This window comes from Malaclemys terrapin, chromosome 2, assembly GCF_027887155.1.
Source record: "Malaclemys terrapin pileata isolate rMalTer1 chromosome 2, rMalTer1.hap1, whole genome shotgun sequence".
In the NCBI taxonomy this organism is placed as follows: domain Eukaryota; kingdom Metazoa; phylum Chordata; order Testudines; family Emydidae; genus Malaclemys; species Malaclemys terrapin.
In genome coordinates this window covers 20,958,162-20,969,318 of record NC_071506.1, presented here as the reverse complement: position 1 = coordinate 20,969,318, position 11,157 = coordinate 20,958,162, and the positions used below count along the sequence as shown (strand labels likewise).

Genomic DNA, 11,157 nt, shown 5'->3' with positions numbered 1-11,157 from the left:
GTTTTCCTCTACAGTTTACAAAACTTTGAGTATGTATCTTTAAAAAAAATGATAGCTTACATAGCTGTATATAAACATAATCAACTTTTCTGTTGGACTGTGAAAAATATTTATGGAGAGACTTTTAATACTTTATTTGATAAATGTTTCAAATGACCTTTTTTCCAGTGAAAACAGAAATATATATATTTTTCTAACCAATATCACTCTTCATACCCTATTGAAATTAAACATTGCTACTTTAATAACTGATAACTTTACTCAAAGGGAAAACAGTAATATTTTCAAATACCATTATATATAAAAATTAAACAATGCCACTTTAAGGGTATTCAAAGTTTGCAGCATTTATATTTAAAGTGTTTTCATAATTTGTGGAGTCTAATTTTTGAAATGTTATGGATTAGTTTAATGTATTCTTAATGTATGTTTGATTGCAAATAATATTTAAGTCTCCTGTAAACCAGGGGTTAAAGAGCCTGAGCCAAATATGCACCCCCAGCTAACTAACTTAAATAAAATTATGATACTTATTGTTCAGTTGCAGCTTTGTCACTTTCTCTGGGTAATGAATGTTGTAAGGCCCTGATTTAGCAGGCACCACTAACATGCTTAAAGTTACACATGTGTTCAAGTACCTTTCTGAGTCTGGGTCTAAGGACGGATACTGAAGGACAAATACTACTCATTAGAGTTTGTAATAGGGGAACAGTAAATCCTGTGTGTGCTTGTGTTGAAGAGCAACTTGCAAATGTAACTTGATTAAATGGACATATAATTTGTCTACAGAACAAGATACAAAACATTTCTCAACAAACATGATGAGGTGTTGAACTGGGATCTTTTTAAAATACATAACAGTGACATAGACTCCAGTGTGCTACTAAAACTACAAGCACCACATAGCATCCCGCTGCCATCTGAAAGTAAAAGCTGAACTTATTTGCATGGTTATATTAAATAATAATATATAGAGCTATACCTATCTCATAGAGCTGGAAGGGACCCTGAAAGGTCATTGAGTCCAGCCCCCTGTCTTCACTAGCAGGACCAATTTTGCCCTAGATTCCTAAGTGGCCCCCTTAAGGATTGAACTCATAACCCTGTGTTTAGCAGTCAATGTGCAAACCACTGAGCTATTCCTCCCCCTAAAATAAAGAGTTCAGCAAATTCAGGCTAAACAATGTAGTTGCTACAATAAAGGTTCGTATAAATAAAAGGTTTCGAGTTAGATCATCAAATATTAGAACTATCCTATGAGAAAAGTGGAAGAGGTCTTATCTAGATTTCAAAATGCAAGAGCGATTTCAGTTTTGCATGCAATTTTGACTTGATACAGAAAGGGCATAACTCTGCACTTTCAGCTCCCCTTTTTGAAGCTACGTGTTGGATTTAAGCAGTCACTCATGGCTTAACTTTTCTCCCATTGAAGTAAATGGAAGTTTTACTACAAGGATGAGCTCCATCCACACTCAAACCTGCACACAGGAAACTCCCCTTTAAGCATGGTATCCCCCATCAAGGGGCACCAGGGACCCATACTGCCCTACCCCTCCTTCTCCTGAGCACTTTGGAAAATCCAACTTGTTGGGTGAAATCCTGGCCCCATTGAAGGCAATATGAGTTTTGCCATTGTCTCCAACAGGATCAGGATTTTTCAACCTGTAGGTTTAACCAAAATCCTTTCAGAATTGCCAAAGCACCTGAGGGGTATCAGGCTGAAACTCATACCAGCATCTTTCTCTTGGGCCTGAGGATTTTAAATCACATCAGGATCTTCTGAGGCAAATGGCTTCAATCTTGGGCATTCAGGCTGAGTTTGTGCAGGAAAATACACATAAGTTGATGAACATTCTGCAGTCCTTGGCCCCAGAAAAGGTAGCTCTCCCTATAAATAAAGTACTATTGGAACCTGCTGTGACGGGTTGGATCACAGAACCCCCCTTGGGAGCTGCCACCTGATGTGCCAAGACCACCTCTGCCCCTGCTTTCCTGCCCTGTCAGCTTGGGACTTCAGTGCCCTGCCTGGTTTGAGCCAGACTCACTAGCCTGCTGCAAACTCAGACCCAGGTCTGAATCACGTCCCCTAACAGCTGTAGGCTTACGTAAAAGCAGCTAACAGAAGTGTTCTTGTCTTTAACACTCAGATGCCCAATTCCCAATGGGGTCCAAACCCCAAATAAATCTGTTTTACCCTGTATAAATTGTTCGCCCTCTATAACACTGATAGAGAGATAGGCACAGCTGTTTGCCCACCCAGGTATTAACACATACTCTGAGTTAATTAATAAGTAAAAAGCGATTTTATTAAATACAGAAAGTAGGATTTAAGTGGTTCCAAGTAGTAACAGACAGAACAAAGTGAATTACTAAGTAAAATAAAATAAAAAATGCAAATCTATGTCTAATACAGTAAGAAACTGAATACAGATAAGATCCTCACCAGTTCCAGAATGCTTCCTTTTACAGACTAATCTCCTTTTAGTCTGGGTCCAGCAATCACTCACACCCCTTGCACTCACTGTCCTTTGTTCCAGTTTCTTTCAGGTATCTTTGCGGGTGGAGAGGTTCTCTCTTTAGCCAGCTGAAGACAAAATGGAGGGGTCTGTCACGGGCTTAAATAGACTTTCTCTTGTGGGTGGAGACCTCTTCCTCTCTCCTATGCAAAGTCCAGCTACAAAATGGAGTTTTGGAGTCACCTGGGCAAGTCACATATCCACGCATGACTGAGTTCCTTACCTGCCAAGCCACATTCCTGGGAAAGCCTAGATGTGGATTGGTGTCTTCAAGTTCATTGTTGGCTTAAGTGTTTCTTGATTGGGAAAGAATAGTCTTTTCTCAGGAAGCTGACCAACTGCTTCACTACAGCCTACTTAGAATCAAACAAGTATGCAGCCAATATTTATAACTTCGAATGCAAAAATGATACATGCATACAAATAGGATTAATAGATTCAGTAGATCATAACCTTTACAGAGATGTTACATGGCATATGTAGCATAAAACACATTCTAGTTATGTTATATATATATACATCCAAAAGCATATTTCTATAAAGCCTTATGGGTGGCACCATCACACCTGCAAAGATCGTGGGACACACCTACTTTCTTACCGCCAACAGGGAAGTGTACTGACAAATGAAACTATGTTCCTGTGCAAAGTTCTGAGTGCTTCTATTCTCATCCAGCTTCCAACTCCCTTGCTGTAATGGCAACTAAAGAGAGATTGTTTCATGGGAGGTATAAGTCCATACCTAAGGCCAAGAGTCGAAGAGGTTGGATTGGATGGGGAGAAAAATGTATTTGATCTCATCCTTACAAATGAGCATTGCAAATCAGCAGGTGCTGTTCTCCCCATTCACAAAATCATACTTTGAGACTATAATCAAAGTCACAGACAAGTTGCCAAGAAGTCTTTGCTATCGGAACTGGACATGGGGACGCAGCTTCCAGAATTAATGTCTTTCCTCCTCCTCTCTTAAAGTCCCCGGGTGAACCTGGAATATGCTTCCTCTTCTTGTTGACAGTGCCATTCTGACAAGCCTCCATAGTCAAAACTGCCAAAGATATGTGCCAGGATCTGTCCACGTGGCAGCTACGGTGTGCTGCTGAGATTCTGCCCCTAAACCTCCCCTTTTTACTTCTCTGAGCCCATATGGCTGGGGTATGGGAAGGGGATTTTCATCCACACTTCTGAGCCTGTGTAGAGCTATTCCTTATACTTTCCACACCAACAAAGAGCCACATCATCCACATACCCAGTGCCCATATGTCAACAGTAAATATATGTAAAGGCTGCTGGGATTGGCATTAAGGCTTTGGGTTACAGAAAACTTTAATGCCAAACTCAGCAGTGACAAAATATATTTGCTGTTGATATCTGTGCCCTGGATATGTGCAGGATGAGCTCTTTGTGTGGGCAGTAGGAGTTGCTTGAATTTGGGGGATGGGGTGTGTTGCTGTGTCTATTGGAGCCAGAGGTGGAAAGGAGGTCCCTGCAGAGGAGGGAGTCTGTGGTGTGGTTCTCTTATTGTCATTATTTCCCTTTATGGGTTTGTGAGGGTGTGCTTTACCCTTGAGTGATTTTTTAAGAAACCTTTTGTTTATGGCAATGGTATCATTTGATTATAGGTTCAAATGCATTTTAATACTATTAATGCAAAGGGATAATAAATTATTATTCTTTGGGTGCTTGCTTATTCCATTCCAATGTAGGGGTGGGCTTGCCCCAAGCACTGCCGGCAGAAAGTTTTCCCTCAGTGGTATCCGTGGGTCAGTCCTGCTGCCCCCTGGAGTTGCGCCCTCAGAGCGTTGGTATAAAGGGGCAAACACTTTTTACAAAGCAACATTCCATATGTCATCTTTCAATACTTTTCTTCAAAGAAAATCTGCACAACACCTTCAAAAGGCAAGCCTGGGAACTAAAATTAATAGCACTGTTAGACACCAAAAACCATGGACATAACAGGAACACTCTTTTAATGGCTGTTTGCAAAAATGTGTAACACACCACACTGACTGATACCCTGAAATGCTCACTTCAAGCCCTTTATGCTTAAACAATTAACCCTCAATCAACCAATTCATTACAAGTGACTGCCTCCAAGAAGCCTTACCACTTTTGGTTAAAAATATGTCTAAATGTGTATTTAGCACAAACCTCTCCTGCCCACTCCAGAATTTAAGAAGAGCTCTGTGCAGCTAAAAAAATCATTCCTTTCATCCAGAAGAGGCTGGTACAATAAACACTATTACCTCACCCTCCTTGCTCCCTCATATCCTAGAAACAGTAGGATTAAAAAAACCTTAAAAATTTGTTATTGTTCTCCTCTTTCTTATGAAAAATATTGACAGGGTTTATCTGGACTATGGTCTGGTTCAAAAGAAAACCTATGGCTATGTATGCTTGCTTTTAAGTCAAAGCTCTGGCATGGTGGCCAGAAAAACTGGGAGCTCCTCCTCCCTGGAGAACGGTAATAATGGCCCACTGCTTCAGGAAAGACCACTCATTAGAGAACCTGGCTCCCCACTGCTGACTTTCTCCAGTATGGTCCCTGGAACCAAAGAAACGTGCTCTGGGTGTACAAAAATGCATTGGTGTCCAAAAATGCATTGGCTGTCGTTTCTAGACAGCTCTTGGATTGGCCAGCTAGAGGATTGTTGTCTTAGGCATTGCAGAGAAGGGAGCGGGGAGAAGATTGGTTCAGTGGCCTGTCTGTGTCTTCAGTGTATGCAAATGAAGGGGATGGCTACTTTGAGCATCTTTGCTTTGTTAAGCAGCCTAGGGAAAGGGGCCACGGAGAACAGAATTGAAAGCCAGGATCTGTTCACATGGGGCTTCTCGTAGTGCTCGCTCTCTTGTGAAGGCCAAATTGTAGCAACCACCAGTTAGAGGACAATGCCCCAGAATGGTCTGTGACTTGCAGGGTTGGTGTTAGTTAAGGCTATGCTTTTAGGAATCATTTCTCTAGTTGGTGACTGGAGAAGGGGGGTTGTAAAAGCCTGGCCTTGCTAACCACAATGAGGAACTGTAGTGTTTTTTTCTGAGCATGACCATGGTAGAGAGTACTGTTCTATGACAGCTGCTTTCTGCTGTAGAAGAGTGTCTTGCTCTTTCTCACAAGAGCAGGGGAAAGAAACACAGTCTGAGTGGTTAGCTTTAATTGTGTTCTGTTGGGTGTGGAAAAAAAAAGCTTGGGGTATCGGGCTACTGGGAGCTGTACTCAGTGTGGGTTTGATGTGCTGAACTCTCAGCAATGAAATGTTCTATCTGCTTTCAGTTGTTGTGTGAGTGGGTAGTTATCTATCAGCAGGCTTTAGTGAAGGGCTTTCTTTGTGTACATTATTGTGTCTCTGTTAGGTCCTTGCTCCTCATCTCTGCAATCAGCAGGTTTACCCTAAAAAGATTGTCTTTTATCTTTTGTGTGTTCTACTTCATCTGAATAGCTATTTCTCCTTCCTTCACTTTGAAATCAACAAACAATAACCAACGGCCAAGAATTGGAAGGTCCAAAGCATCAGGGGACTCCTCAAAAATCAGACTAGATACCACATCTCCACCCATTCGTTGCATCAGTTTTGCTATTAAAGCATCATCATTATCTTTCAGATATTTACGAATCAGGTTGTCCGCATTAGGGAGGGTTTTTGCTGCTGGACACTATTGCTGCACAAAGTCACCAATAGGCCCCCCCCAGCAATTAACAGTGATTGTCCGACAAAAGAAAGAGCATGCACAAATTTATTGACACACTCCTGCTATGTCCTCTCTTTCATGAAAGCCTCACTGAAAGCTCCTGATATTGACTGTTTATCCCAAAGCTCACTTTCTTCTTTAAGCTTTTTGTGTTGCTTGCTTTTGACATGCTTCTTTATTCTGTCATCGCGAGCGCTGACCTCAATGCTGCCGTACTTGCAGCGCCATGCATCCTCTTCACTCCTGTCTTTACTTGTCTTGAAAAGTTCTAAGCACGGATTTTCTTGTTGGTACTCAGGCATAGATTTGTGTTTTCGCCCCATGTTTACTTTCTTATCTTTACCAGTGGGTGGGTGGATGGGTGACTGGTTGATTGATTGATTAAATTCAGCACCATGCTAAAGGGACGCAAAGAAATAGGCGGGCAGCGTCTCCTTGTGGGCTAATTATACCGCGAATATTAACATTATTTGATTTTCCAATCTCCACCGTGTGTGCGTGTTTTGTGTTTTACACTGCGAGACTCCTTCAATCTCAGAACTTCAGGACACAATTGCATAAAGTGTGAGTGGTTAACAAAAATAAGTACCTGAAAAAAATATTGAGTGGTTTGATAAACGGGTGTAAATCAGTAAAACTTGAACTCCTTTAATTAAGAAGCCTGGTAATTTATCAGTGAAAATTGGTTAAAAAAACCCAAAACACCCTTAAAAATGCAGAATACTGGTTATGTCAACCCTTCCGGAGTGGTTCCCAAACATATTTTATGTCAACGCTCCTGCTCACTGAAGAATGGACGACTGGCCCCCAGGTTTATGAAACACCCCTCGTTGGAGAGCCTGGCTCCCCACTGCTGACTTTCTCCAATTTAGTCTCTGGTGCCAAAGAAACATGCTCTGGGTGTCCAAAACTGCATCGGCTGTCGTTTCTAGAGAGCTCTTGGCTTGTCCAGCTAGAGGATTGTTGTCTTAGTCTTCACAGGGAAGGGAGCAGGGAGAAGATTGGTGGAGTGGCCTGTCTGTGTCTTCAGTTTATGCAAATGAAAGGGGATGGCTACTTTGAGCATCTTTGCTTTGATAGACAGCCTAGGGAAGGGTGCAACGGAGGACAGAATTGAGAGCCAGGATCTGTTCACGTGGGGCTTCTCATAGTGCTCTTTCTCTCATGAAGCCAAATTGTAGCAACCACCAGTTAGAGGACAATGCCCCGGAATGGGCTGTGACTGGCAGGGTAGGGGTTGGTTAAGGCTGTGCTTTCAGGGATCATTTCTTTAGTTGGTGATTGGAGAAGGGTGGTTGTAAAAGCCTGGCCTTGCTGACCACGATGAGGAACTGTAGTGTTTCTTTCTGAGCATGATAATGGCAGAGTGCTATTCTGTGATAGCTGTTTTCTGCTGTGGAAGAGTGTCTTGTTCTTCCTGGTAAGAGCAAGGGAAAGAAACACAGTCTGAGTGGTTAGCTTTGAACTTGTTCTGTTGGATGTGAAAAAAAGTTTGGGTGTGGTTACTGAGAGCTGTACTCCTTGGTGGTTTGGTGTGCTGAGTTCTCAGCAGTAAAATGTTCCATCTGCTTTCAGGTGTTGCATGACTGGGCTGTATCTATCAGCAGGCTTTAGAGAAGGGCTTTCTTTGTCTGTGTTACTGTGTCTCTATTAAGTCCTTGCTCCTAGTCTCTGCAATCAGCAAGTTTAACATAAAAAGAGTGCCTTTGATCTCTTACTTGTTCTACTTCATCTGAATAGCTCTTTCTCCTTCCTTCACTGAGTCTGACAATGCTTCTCCCCATGGCACCTGCCAGTTGTCCTCCACGCTGGAAGAAATGGATGATGCTTCACCACTGCTAACACCACTGGAGCCACTGGGGCTTGGGAAGATTTTGTCTGTTCCCGCATGGCAAAGCTGAGATTGCCAGGATCGTAACCAGTATTCCCACCATTTTTGCTCTCAGAGAATCCTAGAACATGTCCCCAACTCTAGGTTACACACTGCTGAGCGACTTTCATCCAAGTGAATAGCCATTAGAAATTGTAACAGGGATTATCTGGACTCTGGTCCAGTTCAAAGAAAAGCCTATGGCTCTATAATCTTTGTTAGAGTTCCCTCCCCATTCTGAACTCTAGGGTACAGATGTGGGGATCCGCATGAAAGACCCCCTAAGCTTAGGTTTAGAACTTCCCCAAGGCACACATTCCCCAGCTACTGAAGGGTTCTGTCTTTTCAACTCCATAACAGCGAGGTCATGCTTCCTCTCTCTTTCCCTCTCCTCCTGAGCATGCTTCTGGTCCTCCATAGCTCTCTTGTGGCCAGCCTCGTCTCTGGCCACTTGTGCATCAATCTCCATCTGTCTGAGTTCCAGCTGTCTTTCATGTTCCTTCTGTCTTTCCTCAGCTTCAAATCCGGCTAATTCCAGTTTTTTCTGGTCGTCACTTTCTGTCATCCGAGCCTTTCTGCACTTAACCTAACTTAACCCGAGACCTGGAAAGAAAAAAAATACACCCAGCTTGTGAATTCCCTTGCAGGACTTAACTACTCTGCCCTAAGGCGGGGGGGAAAAAACTCTAGCTGCTCTCAGCTAAAAGAAAAAAAATGTCCCTTTAAAAAAGAACCTCCCTGCTTTCCAAGCAGCCAAAAGAAAAAAAACCTTTTAAACCTTTTAAACCTTCTGTGCTTCTGGTGCAAAATGATCCCACAGTACTGCCACCATGTCAGGGTTCCCTCCACACTCTGAACGCTAGGGTACAAATGTGGGGACCCGCATGAAAAAACCCCCTAAGCTTATTTCTACCAACTTAGGTTAAAAACTTCTCCAAGGCACACATTCTTCCTTGTCCTTGGACAGTATGCTGCCACCACCAAGTGAGTTAGACAAAGATTCAGGAAAAGGACCACTTGGAGTTTCTGTTTCCCCCAAATATCCCCCCAAACTCCTTCACCCCCTTTCCTGGGGAGGCTTGAGAGTAACCAAGGTGAGCACAGACCAGACCCTTGGGGTTTTGGGACACTAAAAACCCAATCAGATTCTTAAAAACAGAACTTTTATTATAAGGAAACAAAATAAAAGAAACAGCTCTGTAAAATCAGGATGGAAGGTAAGTTTACAGGGTAATAAGAGTTAAAAGACAGAGGATTTCCTTCTAGGCAAAACTTTAAAGTTACAAAAAAACAGGAATAATCCTCCCTCTTAGCATAGGGAAAATTCACAAGCTAAAACAAAAAGATACTCTAACGCATTTCCTTGCTATTACTTACTATTTCTGTAATATTAGATGTATCATTTTAGTAGGAGCTGGATTATTTGCTTGGTCTCTCCCTTTGTCTCCTGAGAGTACACCCACAGAGCACAAAACAAAGCTTCCCCACTGCCCCGCCCCAGATTTGAAAGTATCTTCTTTCCCCATTGGTCCTTCCGGTCAGGTGCCAACCAGGTTATTGGAGTTTCTCAATCCTTTACAGGTGAAGGAGGGATTTTATGCTACCCATAGCTGTATGTTTCTGACAACCTTGTTTTTAAGCAGTGGTCTGTGTTTTTATTTGTAATAGGAAAATCTGGGGATTTTTCAATGTTTATTTTCCAAACCTTCAAACCAGCATGGAATCAGAATAAATATGAAAAAATTAAAACATTCTGAAAAATTGTGGGGGGCGGGGAAGGAAAACCTTTTGCAATACAAACATTTTATTACAGTATAATAGAATCTTTCTTTTAATGTATATAAGTTTAGCGCCCTCGTGGCCAAGATGGAGTCTGCTCTGTAGGCAGCTCTGGCCAAGAGAAGGCGTGTGCAGGAACGCAGCAGGAGAAATGCCTTCCACCCCAGGGGCACCTGTTGCAAACCCCCCAGAGTGAACACACACACACCCACCCACATGAAAAGTACAGTGGATATAACAAGGGAAATATTTATTTACAGAGGAATGAGAGGAGAAAAACAACAAGGGGAAATATAGGGGGAGCAGTAAGACAGAGCTGCATCCAAGCCAAGGCCCCACAGGCCCAGTGGTAGCACAGTCTGGAAGGGCAGACACCGAGCGATGTAGAATCATAGAATCATAGAATATCAGGGTTGGAAGGGACCTCAAGAGGTCATCTAGTCCAACCCGCTGCTCAAAGCAGGACCAATTCCCAACTAAATCATCCCAGCCAGGGCTTTGTCAAGCCTTAAAAACCTCCAAGGAAGGATACTCCACCACCTCCCTAGGTAACGCATTCCAGTGTTTCACCAGCCTCCTAGTGAAATAGTTTTTCCTAATATCCATCCTGGACCTCCCCCACTGCAACTTGAGACCATTGCTTCTTGTTCTGTCATCTGCCACCACTGAGAACAGGCGAGCTCCATCCTCTTTGGAACCCCCCTTCAGGTAGTTGAAGGCTGCTATCAAATCCCCCCTCAGTCTTATCTTCTGGAGACTAAACAATCCCAGTTCCCTCAGCCTCTCCTCATAAGTCATGTGCTCCAGACCCCTAATCATTTTTGTTGCCCTCCGTTGGACTCTTTCCAATTTTTCCACATCCTTCTTGTAGTGTGGGGCCCAAAACTGGACACAGTATTCCAGATGAGGCCTCACCAATGTCGAATAAAGGGGAACGATCACATCCCTCGATCTGCTGGCAATGCCCCTACTTATACAGCCCAAAATGCCGTTAGCCTTCTTGGCAACAAGAGCACACTGTTGACTCATATCCAGCTTCTCATCCACTGTGACCCCTAGGTCCTTTTCTGCAGAACTGCTACCTAGCCATTCGGTCCCTAGACTGTAGCAGTGCATGGGATTCTTCCGTCCTAAGTGCAGGACTCTGCACTTATCCTTGTTGAACCTCATCAGGTTTTTTTTGGCCCTATCCTCTAATTTGTCTAGTCCCTCTGTATCCGATCCCTACCCTCTAGTGTATCTACCACGCCTCCCAGTTTAGTGTCATCTGCAAACTTGCTGAGAGTGCAGTCCACACCATCCTCCAGAT

At 43.0% G+C, this 11,157-nt stretch overlaps 2 non-coding genes across 2 annotated transcripts; both read left to right on the top strand.

The window, feature by feature from the left end:
* The first annotated feature begins 5,443 nt into the window (after window positions 1-5,443).
* Window positions 5,444-5,657, top strand: LOC128833244 (small nucleolar RNA U3). The gene has a single exon (XR_008444149.1). It is a non-coding gene; the product is annotated as a small nucleolar RNA U3 (small nucleolar RNA).
* Window positions 5,658-7,442: 1,785 nt separating this feature from the next.
* LOC128833247 (small nucleolar RNA U3) lies at window positions 7,443-7,654 on the top strand. The gene has a single exon (XR_008444152.1). It is a non-coding gene; the product is annotated as a small nucleolar RNA U3 (small nucleolar RNA).
* The last annotated feature ends 3,503 nt before the right edge of the window (window positions 7,655-11,157 follow it).